General features: G+C 39.8%; 1 long non-coding RNA gene across 2 annotated transcripts in view; it reads right to left on the bottom strand.

Annotated features, from left to right (window-relative positions):
* LOC113047812 (uncharacterized) overlaps positions 1-13208 on the bottom strand; it is a 45835-nt gene extending 32627 nt beyond the window's left edge. For both annotated transcript variants that reach the window (XR_003276353.1, XR_003276352.1), the window contains exon 1: positions 12760-13208. This is a non-coding gene — a long non-coding RNA (uncharacterized LOC113047812). The remainder of the gene's footprint in view (positions 1-12759) is intronic.
* Between the last annotated feature and the right edge of the window lie 2360 nt (positions 13209-15568).

Genomic DNA, 15568 nt, shown 5'->3' with positions numbered 1-15568 from the left:
ATAAATTCCAGACCTTCAGCCGTCAGTCTTAAGGTCTGGCTACACAAGACTGTTACCACTAGAGTATTGCATGGCTGGAAAAGGCACTCAACCAATCAAATTTGAGAGCAATAAAGAACTATTGCATATATATATATATATATATATATATATAGGCCGGGATGTATCATTTGCACGTGCTTTTGAGTCTTACAATTTTAAACATTCAAGTGCTCAATTCAGTCCTTGTGTGCTCTCTGTGAATCCCCTTTCTGTGAGCTCACACCCAAAGCACACGCACATAGAGCCGCATCTGAGAGCATGCATTTGACTATACAGAATGAAGTAAATGGCCAAATACATACAAAATTGCCAAAATGCAATTGATGGGTATTCTTGATGAGTATTCACATAAACAGTCAACACTGCTGGTATATAGGCTATTAAGTGAATATAAACAAATGAGAAACAAAACTTGCTGCTGTTTATTTATTTAATTTACTGACTGTTTACTTGTCTTTTTTAGTTAAATTCAATTTATGATTTTTTTTTTTTTAAGAATCTTCCTCACAATATAAATATGAATCAACGACATTATAAATTGTAAAACAAATACACTGGGTAACAAAACATTTAGGTTGGATGATTGTAGTCAAAAATACCTTAAATCCCCCTAACGTAGGAACCCTCCCCACCTTTTCATTTGAGGTCCTGATAGTGTGAGTGTGAAAACAGTTGACAACCCTAAATGAAACCAAATTAACAAACCGAGATCCACAACAAACCGGCCGGGTTAATACTGCCGAAGTGGGAAATCAGTCTGTAATTAAGTGTATGTGGTATCCGCCTACTGCAATATTCACAATGCAACTGGGAACAAGACATGTCGTTTCTGAAAGACCCTGACCTGTTCGAGACACATGCAACATGCACAGACTGAACACACTCACACTTGATCAAAGAGAGCATATACGGTCTTCCACGTGTGAGGTGGGACTACATGCCATGAAAACGACTAATAGAGAGTCATTTGAGCAGGAAAAGTCTTGTGTTGTATGCCATGTGCCAGATTAATGTGCTGTGCGCCAAGGTGTTTTGTGTACTTCAAAGCATTAGAGCTTTGTTTATTACAGTGTCAGGACACATTGTCATCTTTTTAGCGAGTGAATGATTGCAGGCGTTTTACTGTGAGTATTGTGTTGGTGCCTGCGAGTGAAATTCATGCGATGTGTATGTGTGTTCACTTCACAATTAAGGCTATGGGTTTGGCTCAAGGGTATCTCAAAACAGCGATTGTATCTTAAACATGACTTGTTTGTGCATGTTAGTGAGTACATGTGGTCTGAGAGTTGCAAAGTGCTAATTTTAGCAAATTATATAACAATGTGGGATCCCATGGTCAGACCACAATCCCAGCAGCCAATAAACAGCTGACACAGATAAACAACATTCTGCATATTCTTCAGTGATTGTGACCTACACACATGCACACACACCTTTCCTCACAACCATTGCTATATCAAACATCAGTGCACCACGGCCCTCTAGTGGAAACAAATTATAGTAAAACAAAAATGTTGAGGCATCATGCAACTATTTCAAGATCTGATTTACATTTTTAGCCTTGAAAACTCACTTTAAATGGAGAGATCTATGTCTTGAAAATGCCTTTGGAAAAAACAAGCTCCACAGTGTTTGATGCTAAAGCTAAGAGTCAGATGATTCCATAATGCACATTTACAACAGCATGTCCGGAGAAGCCTATAGGATGAGACTTTTGCTCACCACTGACAATCCATCAGTTGGACACTGTCATATGACTTCTTTACTTAACAATCCATTATAAACAAAACCAGGCTCTCCCAGTTCAACTGTTTATTCCTCTCTGTTTCTTTATCCATCTCTCCGTTGGAGTGTTTGCCTGAGGTGGCAGAGTGGGAAAGACCCACCAGTCAGTGACAATATCAGAACATACCCACAAATAACTACTTCATCTAATCAGTGAACGCACTCATTCAAAGTCAAAACACAAGGAATTAATAACAATAGATGGAACAGAACAACAAGAAATTAGATTGCTCTGAAACACATTACCACATTGTTTTGTTATACAGTTCCTCACATGTTCTGACTGGATGTTAGCAAGTTATTTCTATGGTCTACTTAGGCTTACAATACTTTTCAAAAAAGCCACCCTGATTGGTGTTTGCAAGTTGCAATTGTCATTGCTAAGATGTTATGGGTGGTTGCTATGATGTTGCATATTGGTCCAAGATGGTCATACGATACTGAAGTGTGTACTACTTATTATAGATACATTAGTGTGGATAACATGGTTAACATTACTAATTAAAAGCAATAATAACAGTGATGCTTGCCTTAGCACCACTAATAATTAAATATAAAATAAAGGTGCAAATGAGAAACAGGTACAGTTATCAGGAAACGTCAGCACAGTGGCTTCTCTGCGTAGCCATATTTGTGAGCGTCTGGGTGTGGGCGTTTGTCCTCTTTTGCTTGGTTGGCGCGTGGGCCGATTGTGTGTATGCTCTCACAGTTTTTGGAGGGAAATGTTTGCATTTGTTATGTATTCGCGTGGGAGTATGTTTGACACTAGGGATGTCAAAAATGGCTGAAAAATTTAATTTGAATTTTGTACTTAAATATTATCAAAATTCAAATTATATTCAAATTTAAATTGCATAATTTCAGTTAGGGTGAAGAACAGCTTTGGCTTCTCTTCTGAGGCCACATGAGGGCACACAGAGCAAAATATTACTAATGCACAATTATTCAAAGCATAACATGACTATCTGTGACTATCTCTTGTGCCACTGATCAGGCAGCCTCTTTAACGCATACCTAAAAAATTTGTTTGTTTTTTTGCATTTGAATGAGGATTTTTATTTGAAATTCGACAAATGTGAAATTTCGTTTTTTTTTTTTTTTTTGACAGACTTATTTGACACTATTTGCATATATACTTGCGCATATAAGTGCATGTGTTGTGATGTGGCACCGGCATAGTAAGCACTTCCTGTGGTGTTTGCCAAGCTTCTGCCTATGTGTCTGGTGAAGTGTCAAAGGCCTTCTGCCCATGCTAAAGAACGACATGGAAGCCTAGCAGCTTGATGGGAGGGCATGGCCTCTTTTTTGGACCTGATTCAGCTTCCTTCATGATGATGATAACTGACCCCAGACCAGATTTTTTGCTTATCCCTACCTGTGCATGTAAAGCCTGATCAAGGTTCAGTAGTAACAATTGTGTTTTAGAATGCATTGAAAATAGCCACTAGGTGGAGGCAGATGTATTGTAACAATCAAGCCAGTGCCGATACTGCTTGGTCATGATGAACTAATCTTTGGCCGATGATGCCCCGAGTTACCTTTCAGTCAGTCACTTCAATGTTGTGTTGAAGTTCTGACGATAGGGGTCAGAATTGGGAGCACAGACACCTCTGACATCACTGAGAATGGGCCAATGAAATTTGCAAGCAAAATTTGCATAGTTGGCCACATCCGGGACATCCAGGTATAAATAGGCAAGCGTGGCATTTGCTCACTTGTTCTGTTCTTCGGAGCTGATGCAGTGTCTCTTTGGGAGATGCAGCACTACATTCACTGCATTCAGTTTCCTTATTATTGGATCTATGGCACAAGCAGAGGTTTCTACCCAGCCCATACACAGTTCCTGGAGGAACCATTTGAGATTCCTGTCTAGAACATATAAATTCCCTCATCCTTTTTGGTGAGCGTTTATGCTGCTTTTGGACAAGGTGTGTCTGCAAAGGGTCTGCAAATGGGTGGTCCCAACCAGGAGCAAGCAGGAACTGATTATGCCCTCTGAGTTACAAAGGTCACCGCACAGGCTCTAGGGAGGGCGATGTCCACATTAGGGGTCCAGGAGCACTTTCTCAATGCCCCCTTTTCTCAGGTTGGTCTCTGCCTCTTCATGTTCTGATGCAACAGGTCAGTCATCGAGGCAGTATGACGCATGTCGGCAAGCTCCGGTTCCTGCATTTGTCAGTGACTTCTTTGACAGGCCTGGCGGACAAGGCACCATGCACCCAGAAGGATATATGTGACACTGGACCATCTTAATTCGCTGGGGTATATTTGTAGCAATAGCCAAAAAAACATTGTATGGGTCAAAATTAGTGATTTTTTCTTTAATGCAAAAAAACATTAGCATATTAAGTAAAGATCCTGTTCCATAAAGATATTTTGTAAATATCTTCCAGTTCAACTGTTTATTCCTCTCTGTTTCTTTATCCATCTCTCCGTTGGAGTGTTTGCCTGAGGTGGCAGAGTGGGAAAGACCCACCAGTCAGTGACAATATCAGAACATACCCACAAATAACTACTTCATCTAATCAGTGAACGCACTCATTCAAAGTCAAAACACAAGGAATTAATAACAATAGATGGAACAGAACAACAAGAAATTTGATTGCTCTGAAACACATTACCACATTGTTTTGTTATACAGTTCCTCACATGTTCTGACTGGATGTTAGCAAGTTATTTCTATGGTCTACTTAGGCTTACAATACTTTTCAAAAAAGCCACCCTGATTGGTGTTTGCAAGTTGCAATTGTCATTGCTAAGATGTTATGGGTGGTTGCTATGATGTTGCTTACTGGTCCAAGATGGTCATACGATACTGAAGTGTGTACTACTTATTATAGATACATTAGTGTGGATAACATGGTTAACATTACTAATTAAAAGCAATAATAACATTGATGCTTGCCTTAGCACCACTAATAATTAAATATAAAATAAAGGTGCAAATGAGAAACAGGTACAGTTATCAGGAAACGTCAGCACAGTGGCTTCTCTGCGCAGCCATATTTGTGAGCGTCTGGGTGTGGGCGTTTGTCCTCTTTTGCTTGGTTGGCGCGTGGGCCGATTGTGTGTATGCTCTCACAGTTTTTGGAGGGAAATGTTTGCATTTGTTATGTATTCGCGTGGGAGTATGTTTGACACTAGGGATGTCAAAAATGGCTGATAATTTTAATTTTGTACTTAAATATTATCAAAATTCAAATTATATTCAAATTTAAATTGCATAATTTCAGTTAGGGTGAAGAACAGCTTTGGCTTCTCTTCTGAGGCCACATGAGGGCACACCGAGCAAAATATTACTAATGCACAATTATTCAAAGCATAACATGACTATCTGTGACTATCTCTTGTGCCATTGATAAGGCAGCCTCTTTAATGCGTACCTAAAAATGTTGTTTTTTTGCATTTGAATGTGGATTTTTATTTGAAATTCGACAAATGTGAAATTTCGTGGGTTTTTTTTTTTTTTTTTTTTTTGACATATTTGACACTATTTGCATATATACTTGTGCATATAAGTGCATGTGTTGTGATGTGGCACCAGCATAGTAAGCACTTCCTGTGGTGTTTGCCAAGATTCTGCCTACGTGTCTGGTGAAGTGTCAAAGGCCTTCTGCCCATGCTAAAGAACGACCTGGAAGCCTAGCAGCTTGATGGGAGGGCATGGCCTCTTTTTTGGACCTGATTCAGCTTCCTTCATGATAACTGACCCCAGACCAGATTTTTTTCTGCTTATCCCTACCTGTGCATGTAAAGCCTGATCAAGGTTCAGTAGTAACAATTGTGTTTTAGAATGCATTGAAAATAGCCACTAGGTGGAGGCAGATGTATTGTAGCAATCAAGCCAGTGCCGATACTGCTTGGTCATGATGAACTAATCTTTGGCCGATGATGCCCCGAGTTACCTTTCAGTCAGTCACTTCAATGTTGTGTTGAAGTTCTGACGATAGGGGTCAGAATTGGGAGCACAGACACCTCTGACATCACTGAGAATGGGCCAATGAAATTTGCAAGCAAAATTTGCATAGTTGGCCACATCCGGGACATCCAGGTATAAATAGGCAAGCGTGGCATTTGCTCACTTGTTCTGTTCTTCGGAGCTGATGCAGTGTCTCTTTGGGAGATGCAGCACTACATTCACTGCATTCAGTTTCCTTATTATTGGATCTATGGCACAAGCAGAGGTTTCTACCCAGCCCATACACAGTTCCTGGAGGAACCATTTGAGATTCCTGTCTAGAACATATAAATTCCCTCATCCTTTTTGGTGAGCGTTTATGCTGCTTTTGGACAAGGTGTGTCTGCAAAGGGTCTGCAAATGGGTGGTCCCAACCAGGAGCAAGCAGGAACTGATTATGCCCTCTGAGTTACAAAGGTCACCGCACAGGCTCTAGGGAGGGCGATGTCCACATTAGGGGTCCAGGAGCACTTTCTCAATGCCCCCTTTTCTCAGGTTGGTCTCTGCCTCTTCATGTTCTGATGCAACAGGTCAGTCATCGAGGCAGTATGACGCATGTCGGCAAGCTCCGGTTCCTGCATTTGTCAGTGACTTCTTTGACAGGCCTGGCGGACAAGGCACCATGCACCCAGAAGGATATATGTGACACTGGACCATCTTAATTCGCTGGGGTATATTTGTAGCAATAGCCAAAAAAACATTGTATGGGTCAAAATTAGTGATTTTTTCTTTAATGCAAAAAAACATTAGCATATTAAGTAAAGATCCTGTTCCATAAAGATATTTTGTAAATTTCCTACCGTAAATTTATAAAAACTTTTTTTTATCAGTAATATGCATTTCAAAGTCGATTTTCTGAGTGTTTTGACTTTTTTGCACCGTCAGATTCTATATTTTCAAATAGTTGTATCTCGGCCAAATATTGTCCGATCATAACAAACCATACACCAATGGAAAGCTTATTTACTTATTTTTATTATTTTAAATTGACACTTAAGACTGGTTTTGTGGTCCAGGGTCAAATATGTCCTCTTCCACTGTGACTTCTGCCATGCAAAGCTGTGGGAACCCTGCCCCAGGTACGTCGAATGTAGTTCTTGTTGGCAAGGTGTCTGAATGCTTGGTTAAGCTCTCCAGCCCTTCCTGATGGCTCCTCAGGACCATTTGCCTCGGCTATGCGAATCAGTTCAGTGGCATTCTGTTGCCTCAGAGCGAGATGAGAATGATGCTGTTCTTTAAGCAGACGCTGCATCCCTTTCTTTTAGCTGATGTTACAGCACCATATGGCAGCTTTCCCAGATGTTGGAGCGTGAAGTCATAATTCTTGGACGTTGGAAGGTTATGAGGAGGTGAGGTACATTTGGTCGTGGCAAACTGGGCTTGTCAACATCTGCGCCCCCATGGACTCTTCAAGCAGTTCAGCAGCTGTGGCATTTAGTATAGGGACTCCAAGTATCTGAACTTCGACACAACATCAAATTGACTGACTAAAAGGGAATGTATGGTAACTTGCTGACAGCTGTAAAAAAAATCTTACAGGTAATAACAATCAGAGATGCAGCATCAGGTTTGTTTGACAAATGCAAGTCAAATGCAATGCTAATGGGATAGGGTACTGTATGATAAAATATTGCAAATTAGCGGTGCCACTTTACTGATATCACACGGTTGCAAGCTGTTATCTTGTAAGATTAGCTCAGACTGACTATAAATTCTCTGGCTATCAGCAGAAGAGTTGCTTTTGGCTGACCTCAGTTCTCCTTTCTGTTTTTCTTCAGCAATTCATAAGAGGGAAATCAGTGATCTGGCTAAATATGGTAGCTATGCTTAGTCCATTTTTATCTCATATAGGCCATTCAAGCACACAAGAGAAAAAAAAAGAGGAACAGAATCAAACACAAGGGCCCAGAGGTCAGCATTTAGATGGAATGGATGATTGTTTTACATGTAAAATACATTCTGACTCCTGTATACCCAGAAGTTTGGGAGCAAAACTGTCACAAAAAGCTTGAGCTTTTGAGATGTGACTTGAAAAATTCACTCTTAAAACTTTCAGCACTCTACCTCTTCCTTTCAACCACTCCTATTAAAAACAAGCACTCAACACAGCAGAACTGCCTTCAGGGAAATAATTCCATCATCCTCATGTGTAATATTTAATTACACAAGCACTTAGCACATCATACAAAAATCACACTTAACCAATTGTTGCATAAGCATTCTCCAACAGATGTACTGACAAAGCTGAGTTATTGTCATTTGATTTTTCTTTCTCTAGATTTGTAATGAACAGAATATTATAGGTCTATTCTAATGTAGTCACACACAAAAATAAATTGTGATGCCGTCCAGTCATGTCTGATAAATAAACTCAGAAAGCCACAAAATAAATGGGCTTATATATTTTTTTTTTAAAACTACCTGAGCTGCTCATTAGTACATTTTCTTTCCTAACAGGCTTAAGCAGCATTCAGCAACCCTGCACAGTAATGCAACTGCCTGCATCTTCTGTTGTTAGCTTGTGGCAATGAGTCAGCAGTTTATGCTATTTAGCCTCATTGAAAGCATTTTTATTGGTTACGGAAAGTCATTTGATTGATATGATTAGAAATGCAAGCGCTAGAGGTAATGTGAAGAAATCTTTTTTAAAAGGAGACTGTTACAGGGGAAAAAAACATTTTAAAGGAATGGCTATGGACAATAGATTTAATTGGTTTGTTTGTATGGTTTCACTCCTTTTGACTTGTTTACTTTGCATCAAGGGCACGGAGAGAGGAGAAAGAGAGAGGGTATGGTTTTAAATATGGGATGAATGTAGCTTTTCTCTGGCTGAAATGACCCAGTGGAACTGGCCTGATTTTCACTCGCCCCAAAAGACCTTGGAATCCAACTAGACAAACACCCTGCCTGGGTCCTTTCATTAGTTGGAAAACAAGTCGATACTGCACCACCAAGGAAGTTTTTACAACACTAATCTCTGTAAAGTCTGCAAAATTGACTGTCTGTAGCGGAACAATTATTTGCGGAATCATTTCAGTTCTGTACAAAAAAAAAAACAATGACTCATTATGCATTACAAGTCTCAATAAAAATGTTGGCTAAATGGTCAAATTAAGCAAACTGACTTGGAATTTCTTGCTCACATTGCTTAGTTCATTGACGAAGTGGCTAAAATAAGAACAAGCAAGCTGTCTTGGGTTAACTTTTTTTTTTTTTATGCAACTATCCTTAGAAATGCATTAATATGGCAGTGCGGCCTTCTTGCCTATAGCGTTTTACATTTCCTGTGAAATTGTACTGCGTTACATTGACCGAACCACTTCCTTTGCTAAGGGATCTGCATAAGGAACGCGTTGTGTTATCCAGTGCGGTGGAATCAAAGCATTTTTGGCAACCACTGCCAAGTCCAGCTTCTGTCATTACTCTGTGAAAATGTATCCTCTTTATGCTGGTCACTTTGAAAGCCAAGCCACAGTAGCTCTCTAACTCTCTCTCGCACAGACACACTCAGACCACACTCTTGATAGATGAGGTTTTGAGTAGGGCCAAACAGTGCCCATGTAAAGTTGCTCTTTGTCAATGGCATCCCGAGTGAGATATGAACTCACATTAGGCAGAGGATGTCTTGGGTTGTGGACTTGCCAGGTTTGCTTGCCCGGGCACATTCCTCTCCCATTCAGCACTTTGGGAACCGGGAACTTGGGACACAAATATCTGCCATTGTTGCACTCTCCCTGCCAAACTGAGAAGCCCTGGGAAGAGAGGAAGAATCTCTCACAAAGCCAATGTTTTGAATAAAGGCTTTTAAACCATAAGTACTAGAGTTTTTCTTGAACACAAAGAGGTATTTATTTAGTACTCTGAATATCAAAAATGGCTGTTTACAAGGAAGGTTAAGCATGTTAGAAGCCAGAGAGGAAGTATTAAACAGAACGATGTGTTACTGGGTGGGTGATCAAGTTTGAGAGCTATAGATGAACTTCAAAGTCAACATGAAACCGCATTATTTCCAAGTAAAACAGGTTATTCAGTAAGGAAAAAAATTCTGTTTTCCATTGGAAAGTGATTGGATTATGAAAAGTGGGTGTTTCAGAATGGATTTAGAACCACTTTCACAGAAACTGATAATCAAGTTCTCAATGTTTCCTAATGTCCAGTCCTGCTCCAGTTAAACAAACCTGAACACGGTGTGTTTCATTCAACCAAAAGTGCCTTGCAAAGTGAACTTCACATGGTATTCTGCCATCTTAAATAAGATTACATTCTGAAGGGAGCAAACATATGCAGTTTGAAGGGCACTGCAAATGGCATAGGGAATGTGGGTACAACGATATATCACTCCATCACTGTCACTACCCATCACCACAGAAGTTTGGTTACTTTAAGAAGTTTGACTAAAATGAGTTGTAAGGTGTTCTGAATGAATGCATTTTGTCAGGTAACATGAGCTTCGACAGGTATACTATGCTCAGAGAGTAGGGAGCAGTGAACACTCCATAGAGACCCTGTCAATCACAGCTAAGGTCTTGAAGATTACTAGAAACTTCCAGGCAAGTGTGTTGGGGCAGGCTGGAGGTACTTTCTCCAGGTCACTGGACATCCACGAGCAGGACTGGAAACCTCTTCCCGAAGCTTTATTTTCAAATCTAGGGTCTCTATAAATCAACTAATGTATCAATTCATATTTCATGTTAACTTTAAATAGCTCTAAGATAATCCACACTGCAATATGTTGCCACCTTTGCTTTACCTCTCCCTATGTTTTTTTATGATGTCCCATATTTTCCCCTCTCATGCTGCCTCTATGGCTCTACTACCATATATCTTCTCTGAAGTCTTGTTAGTCCTTTTTTTCTGCTCAGGGTAATGGCGGCAGCCTCTGCTTCTGTTCTGCTCCTCCTGCGTCATCGCTCACTTCCCCTCCCATCCACTGTCGGATGTAAACACATGCAGTCACATGGGAGCAGTACATCATGACCACACACACACACACACACACCACAGCGGAAACGCAGGTTTCACAGCTGAGCGTGAATCACACACACTTGCATTGAACAATACGTACTTGCATTGAATAACCACAAAATGCATTGCATAAACCCCTAATCACGCACACGAGCACCTTTGAACATCATCAAGATTTGCTAATTCAAACCTTAACAACTTGATGTCCGCAGATGCTTCAAATGATATGCACGTTAACCCTGGGACAAACACACTGCGAGCATGCATATAAATAGAGCCATTTTCATCAGGAAATGAAACACATACTGTATGCTGTTGGTTTTTTTTAGCTGTTCTCTAGAAGCGTATATTTAATCTTTGGTTTCCAGTAAAATGTTTGCATTAGCTAGCGTGCCATAGTTGACTCATCAAAAGAGGAAGCTGCTGAACGTCAGGGCATCTGGGCTTTAAAGTGATTTTATCTAAGATGAAACTGCATGATGTTGTTGCCTGGAAGTTCCCCAACACAGATTGGATGAGGGGTGTAAGGTGGTAGACAAAATTACACTAATTTAACTTCTAGAGAAAGGGCAGAATAGCTTGTTTCAGTTCTGGAGCTCTTGTGGTCTGTATTTTTATCAATAAGCCTAGTCCATCGTGGCTGATGACGCACTTCATGATGTCTGTTTGTTTTTGGCAGTGGGAACACACATTAATGTGCATGCACAAACATCCAAAGTAGGCCTCTCCCATGCATCAGCAGCTCCTGGTTCATTTTTAATGCAATGTTAATCTTATTGTTTTCCTCCATGCAGTGGTGAGTAAATGTGCCTTGTTAATTCACCCCAGAGTGGAAATAACTCCTTACACCACACTGATCCACTTAACACTCCCCAGAACAACCTCAAGTTGATTTTTCCCATTCAAAAACACAAGCCAATTTCATAAACACCATCCTTTTCGGGGAATGTGTACAAGGTACAGAAAAATCTGTCACTTATTGCTCAAGTGACTTACAATTCAAAGGATGTCAAGTCAAGTGGCTTGACAAACAGCCAAGAAGTTTCCAAAACCAACTTAAATTGGAACGGACTTACTCTGTTATTTAAGGGACATGCAAGGCACAGATGACGTTCCGGTAGTTATGATCTTTCTTACAAATACATTGTGCACTTGCCCCCATAAAGTGATAAGACTTACATATCCCATCTGCTTAAACTATTTTTAAAGTGGCCTATTATTTGCAGTTAGAAGTTGACTAATCATCATTGGCGGAATCTTCAATGTCAACGTCAATCCTCTTAATACGCCCTTTACCTACGTTACATAGCGACCTACTTTACAACAACCTGTTTACGTCACTAACAATAAATCAAAACCATATTTCACGCTCGCTGCCTACTGCCACTGGTTTGCTGGTCTTCTTTGACCGACTACGCCACGGGCTCAACCTACAAAGTTGCGCGTTCTCGTCAGGGCGCACGCTCAGGTTGTTGTCAGGTGCTCGGGTTGTTTTTCGTTCCTACACAACAAGATAGTGGCGTCGTGTTCTTGCGGAAAAAAAGAGAAAAACAAAACCTTAACACCACCAGACGTACATACGTCTAATTATAATTATTTAATATCAGTATCCACACAGCTGCCGTCTGTTTGTTTATATACACAATAGTACTCCCCTGTCATGCTCGTAAATCGCTCTACGTATCTAGAAAATAAGCGCGAGCTTTTGGACTTGCGCACTCCCAGAACGCTCCAAAATAGGTTCTAGCCTAGTCCTCACGTACCTATAGTTATTTAAACATAAATTCAAATAACTGAACACTCGTGTCAACGCTAGCTATATGCGGGGTGTAGGCTACAACTCAAATCCGTGACTTTATATCCCTTAAAACATTCAATGACGCGGCAAATCCATGTTATTGCCACCGAAACAAGATATTAACAGTACATTCCTATAGGCTTATATAACATACATATACGTAAATCTGTTAAATAACATTCAAGTGAATTGAAAATCGCAAAAGTCTTACATGTTTATGAAAGGCATCGAGCCGGCTCCTCGTTTCTGCGAAGTTTTGCTTCATAACGCCGAAACGCCTGTTCCGCTTTATATTGTGTAATGATGATGACGATGGTACTGAAATAACAGCGCAACTTCTGAAAGTGCGTGAGGCTTTACTGCTTTAGATCTGAAAGGATGCCTCTCGCGTTTCTGGAAGCTTTAAACATCAATATATTCGTTTAATCGTCAATATTAAATGCTGAAGTCGGCTGTACGCAGACATAGGCATCGGCTCGCCTACTAGGTTGCAATGACATCCTTCAGCAACTGCGCACTTAAGGGGGCGTGATGTTGTTCTTTAACAGAAGTGCTCAGAGGTTTTAAATAAGACATCATCCACACGTAGCATTAAATGCAGGACTGGGAAAAAATATATATTTCCCTACGTTCCCCCCTTCAATTTGGGATTTTAATCTGCGCAGCAGAGCCCGGAATGCGGACGTTGGCAAGGGTTTGGTGGAGTCCTATATTCAATAGGAGACCTTTTTTTTTCCCTGGACATGCACTTACTTTTCCAGTAGCCTAAGGCATTATTCTACACACTTACTTTAATAGCTGTTGTTCAAAAGAGTCCACACATTTCGGCAGTTCTCACATGCGCGCGAGGAGTTTGCAGTAACTGTGTCATTCATCTTATAAAGAAGCCGCAAATAACTTCATGCGGACGCGAAGACTCATGCGTCCTCTTGCGTTTCTGCATAGCGCGTATATTATGCGCGGCAGCAGGTGCAGTCCGGTCCGCACTACGAAACCATCACTGGGTGATGTTGGGAATACTGCAGCTCCAGTTGCTCCAGTTATGAAAATGTAGCGTTTACTGTACGACTGCGTTGCTTTACAGTCTTATTTTGCAGTTACTGACACACAAACACTTCACTTGGATTTTTTGTTCGCTGTTTCATTATATCATATCCATCATGTGACATAGTGCGGCCTCCCTCAATGGAAACTTAAAGGGACCTCCTACCGAACTGCTGCTGGATCTCATTAGCAACCTGTCCCGCCTGGAACACACTAGGTGTTTTAACTCCGTTTTTGCGGGGGCCAAGTTGTTTGTTAATGTTTGGAAACAAGATCTATTATATATTTCTTTCAAACAAAAAATTGCGTAAATATCACAAAATAAATATATATTTATATTGTTTTTGTATAAATTTTTGGAAGAAAATGCAGAGCTATTTTAAATAATTGATCATATATTTCTGTGCCTAAATCACCCATGTATGTTACACTCCATAACAATGAGTAACATATTTTTAGAGTTTATGAGCACTCTTTGCAAGCTTTCTAGTCTATAATCGATTTAAAATGTATAACCTTGTTTTTCGGTCACACACACACTGCTAATTTCGGTAAATGAAGTCTGCATATCTATGCGGGATTCACTCTCGAAGTAGCAGTGATTTACATGGTGATAACCGTAGAAAATAGACGGGACAAAATATGTGAAAATGTGCATTATGACTAGAGCATCCTTACTAATTTTAGAAACATGATTATTTCTGGAACCTGCTGATACACTTTTATTCCAAAACGATATACAAAAACAACAAAACACAAATGCACTAAATAAAATAAATGAATAAATGCATATTTACCAATTTAAGCACTTCTGAAATAAGCACCTGCGTGGCCAGCCAAATTTCAGGGACCTGCTTTAGGGGTACAGTCGCTTGTGAGGCATACCCTCAAAGGGAGACCTTTGTGCCTTATTTACCCATTCATAGTCAGTCATAGTTGAACATTAAGGTTACACTACTTCTCTAAAGTAATGCACCTTTAAAAGGTAAATATGTATGAAATTGTTTTAGATCTCAATTTGTGCAATTTTGTTTTCCAATACATTTTATTTATTTTACGTAATTATGCACAGGTTCAAAAAAACTGCGACACAAAAACAGTCCCCATCCATTTGAGGTGAATTAAAAGAGCTCTTGCCAAGATCTGGCCATGCACTTATCTGAAAAGACATTATCTTCATTTCTTACATTAGCTTGCTTCCGGTAAAAGACACCATCAGTGTGCTTTTATTAACTAAAGGCAGGATGCATTTATCTAGAAGGTCATTGTGTTCTTCAGTCTCGAATAATTAGCCTCACTGATACGGCATTTTGACAGCCATGTCCACAGTGATACAAAATAATCATGTTAGTTTTCTTTTAAAGAAACTGTTTAAAAAAAATCATAACTTTCTAAACAGTTTGCTCACACTAAGCCCAATTGTATAAATTAATTAATTAATTATTTAATCTAAAGTCATGGCCAAAAGTTTTGGCAATGATATAAATTTTGTGTTTTACAAACTTTGGTGCTTCAGTATTTGTAGATTATTTTCCCACGTTTCTATGGTATACTTAAAAACAATGATAAGCGTGTCATACGTTTTTTACAGCTTTTATTTGCAAAAAAAATAAAATAATAAAAAGTCAATATTTACAGTGTTTACCCTTGTTCTTTATAATCTCTGCAGTTCGCTCTGGCATGCTGAATATTAGTTTCTGGGCCATATCCTGATGGCGATCCATTCTTGCCTTATTAGATTTTGAAGTTGATCACAATTTGTGGGCTGCTGCTTGTCCACTCACCTTTTGAGGACTGACCACAGGTTCTCTATGGGATTGAGATCCGGGGAGTTGCATGGCCACGGATATAAAATTTCAATGTAATGATCTTCGAATCACTTCTTTATCTCTCTTGCTTTGTGACATTGTACTCCATCATGCAGGACAATGTATGGATCATCCCCAAATTTCTCATATGAAGAAGCCACTCTTGCA

Source organism: Carassius auratus, chromosome 29 (assembly GCF_003368295.1).
Source record: "Carassius auratus strain Wakin chromosome 29, ASM336829v1, whole genome shotgun sequence".
Classification (NCBI taxonomy): domain Eukaryota; kingdom Metazoa; phylum Chordata; class Actinopteri; order Cypriniformes; family Cyprinidae; genus Carassius; species Carassius auratus.
This window is presented reverse-complemented; position numbering and strand designations above follow the sequence as displayed.